Genomic DNA, 8,172 nt, shown 5'->3' with positions numbered 1-8,172 from the left:
AAGCTTGGTGACATTCGGTTCAGTGGAAGCGAAGTTATTGCATCTAAAGTGTCTGTATGTTTGTGCCATCGGTGCAAAAATGAGTTTCGAACAAAGAGCTAATATCAAATTATCAATTCCATATTGGTAAAACGTTTAGCGAAACATTTGAATTGATGAAAAAGTTTATGGCGACGATTGTCTATCTCGTGCCAGAGCTCATGAGTGGTTTACACGTTTCAGAGATGGTTGTGCGGGCATAAATGACAATGAACAAAATCAGTAATCACCGAAAATTCCATCGAAATTCTTCGTAAATTTATCAAAAATGAACCAAAATCATCATTGAAATTGATGGAGTTGAATATCTCCGAAACATCTATTTATTGCAATTCATTTGATCATTTGGGCTTACGAAAGGTCTGTGATCGCATTAAAAAGGCGAGAAAAGATGAGAACTTCCTTTACAATATTGTAACTGGTGATAGAACGTGGTGTTTCCAACATGAACCTGAAACTAAGCGTCAAAGTGCCGAACGGAAGGCCTCAGACGAGCCACCACCCAATAAATTGCGTTTGGAGAAGTCAAAAATCAAGTTGATGCTCATTTGTTTTTACGATTCCAAATTGTCCACAAGGAGTTCGTACCAACGTCCCAAACCGTCAATGCAATTTTCTACCTTGGCGTTTTGATGTGTTTGTTGCATCGCATTTGTCGAATTCGCCCTGAATACCACGAAGGAGGAAGCTGACGCTTATTGCATGATAATGCACCATCTCATCGATCCACTCTTGTGACTGATTTTTTGACTAGAAATCGCATTTTAACCATCAATCACTCACCGTATTCACCTGATATGGCTCCCTGTACTTCTACCTATTCGGAAAATTACATTTGGCCATGAAAGGAAAACGTTTTGCGTCCGTAGAGGCCATCCAAAAGGCTTGTACCGACATCCTGAAGGACATTTCGGATCCCGGTCAATGACCTGAAACACTCTTTCGAAAAGCTTTTAGATCGCACCAAACAGTGTATCGAGGTCAGAGGGGACTATTTTGAAGAAATAACTTTGAAGTTATCAGAACAAAGCTCCTGCCTTTTCTATTAGAGCTCAGTCTTGTTTATTTTAGACTTTACCTTGTATGACTTTTTACGTTCTAGAAATATCCACAGGTCTACCTTTGTATGTGTAGTATAACCTCTCACTCCGTTTTAAATTCTTAAAAATGCACTCTCAGCGGCAAATACCTGTTCCCTAATTCAGTCTCTGAGTTTCGCGGAAAATTTTAAGATTTTCTACTTAGCCCCACATCTATCTGCAGATCTGCATCTAATTTTAAGGTAACTAGTTTATGGATCACTGTTGAACTATTTTGTATGTAATCTTAATTTTCTGTACACATTTCATTGTTTTAACGTCTACAGTTTCAGAATGGAAAACCTTTGTTTCCGACCTTCTTTAGCCCTTTGCCATAAAGCGTTGGGTAAATCGTGAAGGTAATGGCCGAATTTCGTCAGTGGAAATTAGTAGTTGAAGAGTTTGAAAGTCAGCTGTCAGTGACATGTGGGCCGGCAGTCACGAGTGCGAAGATGGCATGCAATTGCATTTCTGCCTCCGTATTCAAGTTCGTTTGTGATATGCAGAAAACAAGAACGCAGCCTAAAATAAGGGTAAGGCCATACCTCAGTGCACATGCATAGACATACAAACCTGCTTATGCAACTATGTACTCGTATGTGTTTGTGTGAGCTGACAAAAACTTATTGATTTGTGTTACGAGTTTCGTTGCCAGTGAATTTCAAAATACTTCCGGCAGGAGTTTAAGCATAAAATTATGCATGTATTGTATGTACGGTGGCGCAAAAATAACTATTCAATTTTAAATGTTTGTTTTTCGTTTATAGATTTAAAATATTTTCAACATGTATCAATCTTTTTATCTAAGAAAAACATAAATTTTTCTACTTCTTGTAAAAAAGTTAATACATTTGCAAATTACTCGCGAAAAATACTTAGGAACGAAGAAAAATAATAGTGAAATCATAAAAAATGCAGGCGAAACGGAGAAGTAATAATACTAATAAGTAATTTCCTTTTTCCTTGTTCACTCGTCTCGGGAGCATAGAGCCTCGACAAGACTCTGCCATCGTTCACGGTTCTGTGCTGTTTTTTTTGTACCGTCCCATGAGATGTCGGCATCAGCTAGTTCGCGCAGCATCGACCTTCTCCAAGTGTTTTTGGTCGACCGCGACCTCTGCTCCCTTGCGGGTTCCAGCCCATTGCTATTCTCATGAATAATAAGTAATAGTTTGTTGAAAATCCTTTTTGCACATTATTAAACTTCTACAACGTTCAACAGGAATGGATTCCCATGCTTCTTTGACCTTTCCAAATAACTGATCCCAATTTGTGATATTCTGCGTACTGAGTGAATGTTCCAAAATCCAAAGCAGTGATCAAATTGTCTTCGAAAAACTTTTTGCAACACGAGAAGTGAGCTTCGGATCAATGTGTTGTTGAAATTACCAAATCACCCGTAAATTCTCTTTCGCATAAGGTGGCATTAAATTTTGAAGTATCTGAACGTACTTGACCGCATCCGTGTTACTTTGAATGCAACGAATTGGCCCGACGTCGTTCCCTGAAAAGCAGTCCCGCACTATTATGGAGTCTCCTCCGTGCTTTATGATTGGTAAGACGAACTTGAGGTCGAATGCTGCACGTTTAAGGCGCCTCACGTACTTCCTATTATCTGAACCAACTCTATTTATTTTCGTTCGTCGCTGAATGAAATATAACTCAATGGCTTCTTTCGTGCCAGTTGACCGTGAAGTATGCTTCTGACGATCGTAGCGCAACTGTTCCTTTGGTTATTGGCGTCTCCAGGGGAGCAATAATGTCAGCTGCACTCTTCTTGGGCTCTTATTTTCGCAATCTAATGATCATCCTATTACTCTGGCTAGTAGTCTTTCGCGGCACTCGAAGTGTAATCAATTAAAAAGGCCATAAACTTAGTTTGGAAAATTACTATTTGCTCGATATGACCTCCTTTTGCCTTGATTATGGCCTTGAGACGGTCCAGAAACGAATCGCAAGGTGCCCGAATGTGACTTTTTGTATTTTGGCCCACTCGCAGACAATGGATTTTTTCAGCGCCTCGAGACTGGAGAATCTTTTATTTCGGACCTTGCTCTCCAAAATGGCGCAAAGAGAATAATCCATTTGGTTCACGTCTGGTGAATTTGAAAGCCATTATGTCGAAGTTATGAAGTTCGGAACGTTGTTTTTTAGCCATTCTTGGCTCACTCGAGCTTTGTGAGACGGTGCCGCGTCATGTTGAAACGAAATGTTTGTCTACCCACAGCTTCAAAACAACCTCCAGAAGACTTTCCCGAAAATATTTCGCATTTACCTTAACGCCAGGCTCGATGAAAACGATTGGAGAACGCCCATATGCGGTTACACCGCCCCAAATCATTACCTGTGACGGGTGCTGCCCACTGGCGGCCAATCGGTGACTCAAATTCTCGTATGAACGGTCGGTCAAATAAACCCTATCGTTTGGGAGTTTACGAATTGCTCAATGTGAAAAATTGTCTCGTCAGAAAATACAATGTTCGGAAATTGACCGCTTTCGGCCAAGCGAAACAACTCCTTCGGCCTTTCAAGTCTGACTTCTTGCTGCTTTGGTGTGAGAATGTGTGCCTTTTGGATCTTGTAAGGCTTGACTTTCAGGTAATTTTTCAATATGCGGCGGATGCTACGATCAGATATTTTGAGTTCTTTCGCCATTTGATTGGCACTTCATCGGGGATTTCGCTCAAGTCGCTTCTTCACTTTTTGAACCATTTCACGTGACGTTGCAGTCTTTTGAAGACCCTCTCCATGACGTTTCGCGATGCTTCCAGTATCATTGTAACGCGTAATGGTGCGATAAACAAAAACTTTATTTACTTTAAGGTGCTCGAGCTCACGAACAGTCCTTGGTTGTGATTTTCCAGCCAACTGTAATGCAATCACACCATTACGTTTGAAATCCATTACTGATTTTCGTTTTTCGGGTTTACTCTCGGTAAAATGCTATATTTCTCACAAAAATATCAGTACTCCTGCTAAAGCGCAGGAAATTAATGTGAACCCTTCAAGAGAAGTAGGTAAATGAATACACGTTACGGCACTGTACTCGATAAAAGATGCCCATATATGGTTGCTTGGTTGATTTTATTGAAAAAAATCTGAAATGGATAGATTTGGGTATCGTTCATAAGTATTTTTCAACGACTGTATATCAAATAAATATGATTGATGGGCACTTTGCATTACCAGTAAAATTGCAGTATAAATAAATTTTTGCTGATTATTAAAACAAAACAAAAATGCAGTGGCCAGTAAACGTTCACTCCTCAAATCTCTTCGAATGAAAGAGGAGAACAACAAGAATCAAAGTTGGAAGTTGGTCGGGAATGCAATGTTCGAATCAGACGCACATTAACGCGGACTTACTAAAATAAATAAACATAATTGGTTAGGGGTAGTCAAAATTTTGCATTTTCTTTAAGTATAATATCTTAAAAAATTGTGTCAAAATGAATGAATGTGAAGTGAATCCGACAAATACTTTTCGAGTTACTCAAAGGTTAACAAAGGACGCTCGGGCACTCCGGAACTTTAAATGCGTTTTTCTCAAAACTATGTTTTTTGAACTGGTGATCACTGTAACTTAAAAACCGATTGGTAGATTTCAACGAAAAATCCAACGTAGAATCTCTCTTGCCAACAAGTGCTACTTTGGACTAAGTAGGCAACTGAGCAGTAAAGTCCTCTCTCGACGAACAAAACTAACACTCTACAAGACTCTCATCATGCCCGTCCTAACGTATGGCGCAGAAGCTTGGACGATGACAGCATCCGATGATGTGACGCTTGGAGTGTTCGAGAGAAAGATTCTGCGTAAGATTTTTGGACCTTTGCACGTTGGCAACGGCGAATATCGCAGACGATGGAACGATGAGCTGTATGAGCTTTACGACGACATAGACATAGCGCAGCGAATAAAGATCTAGCGGCTACTTTGGCTGGGTCATGTCGTCCGAATGGATACAAACGCTCCGGCTTTGAAAGTATTCGATGCGGTACCAGCTGGTGGTAGCAGAGGAAGAGGAAGGCCTCCTCTGCGTTGGAAAGATCAGGTGGAGAAGGACTTGGCTTCACTTGGTGTGTCCAATTGGCGCCGGTTAACACGAGAAAGAAACGACTGGCGCGCTTTGTTAAGCTCGGCCAAAATCGCGTAAGCGGTTATAGCGCCAATTAAGAAGAAGAAGATTTCCAAAAATTGTATACTACTTTTGAAAAACATAAAAAACTCGTGTCTGATCGAAGGATTTTTTGTTTTTTAAATTTGAATTTTTTTAACAATTAATTGTCGAATTTTTTTTTCGAAAATCTGAAATATATTTTCTGAGGCCGCCACGTATTATTTTTGAAAAAAGGTTTCGCTCAGTCACAAGATTATCTATTAATAAAACTAATTTTTCGTGTCCGATTGATTTTAGATGAATCCCCAAGGAGTTGTGATGATCACCGCAAGGGACTTCTTGAGAAACGGGCTCCACACAAATAGCGATAAATTTTACAATTATAAATGTTTTCTTTTTAAATTTTTCTAAAGTCAAGTCGAAACATGATGCATTATTGCTATGTTTTTATTTTTGTAAAATAAAGCAATTGACTAGCAAAAAAAAAATATTGAAAATAATAATTTTTTTGGGCCTCAGAATACACCTAAATAAATAAAACGACCCTTTGAAATATTTTCGCGTTTAAAGTAAATAAGTTTCCTTGCACTTTCTCTCTCTGAGATAGAAGCAGTGTCCGACGAGTTAGCTAGTGGGAAAGTGGGGTGGCGCAAAGTTAATCACCCAATCGAAGATTTATTATTTTTGCAAATGGCGTCGTATGTCAATCATATTTGACACTTGTGAACTAAGCAGCTGCGGTGTACAGAAAGGCAATGGAGCTCGTGAAGGCCAAAATTAAGATTTTCATAACTCAAAATCATTTTTTTATTTAATTTGGATTATTAAGATTTTCAATATAAATTAAACGTTTTTTACTAACTTTTTTCTCTTTCCATACTAAGCGCAAACACTGCACCTGTACGAGGTATTAAATAACTCGAGAGTCATTGACTTGCCATGCACTTGTGCGCTAAAATATTAGCAACACATGACACCCTCAATAATACATAATATTGAGGCTAATAAAATAAAGAAAAGCAAACTCGAATGAAATACAATTATGCACGGCTTGTGGAGTGCCTTAAGATTGGAATTAGAATCAAGTGGGGGTATTGGTTTTCGTGTTTTGCAATTGGCTTCCCACTCTGCGTGAAACTTGAGTAGCAAATGTGTGTGTATGTGTGAGTATGCACTCTCTTTCTTAATGAGTCATATTCAACCACAGTTCACGGCTCACATTTATTTTTATTGTCAATTTGGTTTAGATGCCTGTTGCCACATTCGAAATAATTCATATATTTCAGTTACGAGGGTTGCCTTTTATGAGCTTTAATTCGAAAATTTTTTAGCATAAACTTATAAATAAAATTTTTATTTAATTTTTTTTTTATTTAAAAGCTTTATTTATTCTTTTTTCGGTGAGTTTGTTCCTTTTTAATCTCGCCCAAAATATGGAATTAAGCAGCGCGGAAAATCTGGTCGCAACTGTACTATTGGAGGAACTTAAATCAGTCAATTCAGAGTGGTACACCACCATTACTTTGCCAGAAATTTTCGCAGAAATAAGTGGTTAGGGGTAGTTAGAGGCCCGAAAAAATGATGATTTTCAATAATTTTTTTCTGCTAGTCAATTGCTTTATTTTACAAAAATAAAAACATATCATACACACATCATGTTTCGACTTGACTTTAGCAAAATTTCAAACAAAAAAATTAATAATTGTAAAAATTATCGCTGTTTATGGTGAGCCCGTTCCTCCAGAAGTCCCTTGTGGTAATCAAAACCAGTCCTTGGAAATTCACTAAAGTCTATCGGACAAGAGAAATTAGTTTTATTAATAGATAATCTTGTGCCTGATCGAAGGTTTTCTTTTCAAAATTAACAATATGGCGGCCTCAGGAAATATTTTTCAGATTTTCGAAAAAAACCGACAATTAATTGTAAAAAAAAATCTAAATTAAAAAAATAAAATCCTTCGATCAGGCACGAGTTTTTTATGGTTTTCAAAAGCAGTATACATTTTATTGAAATCTGACAAGGGGATTTTAAGTTACAGTGATCACCAGTTCAAAAAACATAGTTTTGAGAAAAACGCATTTAAACTTTTGTTATCGATTTATCGAGCGCCCGAGCGCCCTTTGTTCAATGTTGAATAACTCGAAAAGTATTTGTCGGATTCACTTCAAATTTTCACACAATTTTTTTAAGATATTATACTTAAGGAAAATGCAAAAAAAGCAAGTTTTTGAAAATTCTGACTACCCCTAACCTCTTAAGGAAAACCAACCGCCGAAGACCCATCATCTTTCGTTCTCAGTCGCTTCTACGCTACTGGAATGACACGGATTTATATTCGGCCAAAGACTGTCACTCCAGCAGCATTTCTTCGTCCAAGTATACGGAATGTTCATGCGGTTACTACAACAACATCAACAGCAAATCATCCTTCACCAAGACAATGCAAGCTCTCACGTGTCGGGTCACACAAGAGAGTTTTCGAGCACTCAAAAGATCGAAAAAGAAAAAAGGCGAGGTCTACGTGTTCCAGTGCCTGAAGAAATTTTGAAACTGCTCGCTTTGGTATTATCTACTTCTAATCGGTAAAAGTAATTTGAAAATTGGTTCGAGCAAATGCCAAGGAGAATAGTTTGAGAAACAATTAAAGATATCTGTTAAGGGTTTAAGGTTTATTTTCGCATCACCCACAATTTGGGCCCACCCTAACTTTATTTTCGCATCACCCACAATTTGGGCTCACCCTATTCCTTTCACTTCTCTATCGCTCACATTTCATTTCATCGTTCATTTCGCTCTTCGCTGCTTTACACATTGTTGTTATCACTTACTCATCATTTCATCGTTCACTTCGCTCTTCGCTGCTTTACACTTTGTTGTTATCACTAACTCATCATTTCGTTGTGCAGAATTTAGTACATCTGCATTGCCAACAACA

This window comes from Anastrepha ludens, chromosome 2 (assembly GCF_028408465.1).
Source record: "Anastrepha ludens isolate Willacy chromosome 2, idAnaLude1.1, whole genome shotgun sequence".
NCBI classification, from domain to species: Eukaryota; Metazoa; Arthropoda; class Insecta; order Diptera; family Tephritidae; genus Anastrepha; species Anastrepha ludens.
This window is presented reverse-complemented; position numbering follows the sequence as displayed.